Source organism: Orycteropus afer, unplaced genomic scaffold (assembly GCF_000298275.1).
Source record: "Orycteropus afer afer isolate SDZICR_OR568_19922 unplaced genomic scaffold, OryAfe1.0 scaffold00465, whole genome shotgun sequence".
Lineage (NCBI taxonomy): Eukaryota > Metazoa > Chordata > Mammalia > Tubulidentata > Orycteropodidae > Orycteropus > Orycteropus afer.
In genome coordinates, this window is record NW_006922052.1 from 1,795,140 (window position 1) to 1,796,689 (window position 1,550).

Sequence of the window (1,550 nt, forward strand, 5' to 3'; positions counted from 1 at the left end):
GAGGAGTGGCTGGTGGGTTTGAACCACCAGCCTTCTGGTTAGCAGTCAAGTGCCTTAGGCACTACGCTACCAGAGCTCCCGAAATGTTATATAGTATTTGTAAATTGTTTTCTTCACTGGTCCTCTACTATTGGGAAAGCACCTCCTTTTTCTTTGTATTTGGCTTGATCTTAATGAGAGTAATATTTCTGACTGATGACTTCAAACTTTTCTCCATGAAGAAAGGAGAAATAACTCCCAGATGGCCTCCAATGACCCTGCCATTGTGGAATATCCCCCCCTTGAGTGTGGGCTGCATTTACTGTTTCCCTCTGATGAATAAAGTATAACAGAAGTGATGGATGTTGCTTCTGAAATATGATTACAAAAAAGCAGTGGCTTTCATCTTGAGCAGTCTCCCTTACTTAATTTAAATGAAACCAATTGCTCTACAGAGAGGCTTATAAACAAGGAACTGATGTCTCCAGCTAACAGACAGGATTTGAAGCCTGCCAACAGGCTCTTAAGTGATTTTTATTTTCTTCTCCTCCACTTGTATTATGATATTTATAGAAAAAGACTCCCCAAGTAGGAGGCCTGAACTTGCTCATTTCTCTAGTCTCTGTACTGTTTGACTAATTCAGGAGAGAAATAACAGAAATCATACTAGCCTAATAGACTAAGGCATGACACTTCAGATCAACTTTATCAGTAACAAAGGTGTTGATATCCATTGTGATGTTCCCAAATTTTAACAGGTGGTATAGTGTAGATTCTCCAAATCCCCAAATCATCCACTCTCCACTCCAGTAAACTGTCATGAAAAATTTAAATATTTCTTCTGTATTGGATGAGAGAAATATCTTTATCTCATATTTATTGTGGCACAAAACAGAGAGAGAAGTAGTCATCTTCTGACAGCAATGAGGTGGTAATAGTTGTAGTCAGTGGATATCTGCCACAAGCTGCAGCAGAAATGGGGCACTGATCTATGGTTCATTATTTTAATTATATATAGGACATTGAAAGTGGCTAACTTTGCTTCATAAACAAGTGGGTTATAATAAGACCATGATCTTTATACTCAGAGGGACTTTGTTTGGAAGACTGACCCAATTGTTCACTAAATTAAAAATTATACAAGTTACTTCAAAAGTCTCTGACACATTTTTAATATTACTTAGAAAATATAAAACTTTACATGCAGCATAATATGAAGGTGAAGTGAGAAAATTCTCTAAACATTCAAATCAAGCAATAACAAAAATATTCAGTCTTTTCCATGGATCCATGAGGACAAGAAGCTCTTGTAGCATAGTGCCTAAGGCACTTGACTGCTAACCAGAAGGCTTGTGGTTCAAACCCACCAGCCACTCCTCGGAAGGAAGGTTGGGCAATCCTACTTCTGTAGTGATACTGCCTCGGAAATCCAAGGAGGGGTCACTATGAGTCAGTGCCAACTGGACGGTACATAACAACAACATGAGGACAAGGATGAGGTGAGAGTTCTTTATCACAGTATCTCTAGGACTTTCAACAATGCAAGATATTGATCACATACAGATAGCACA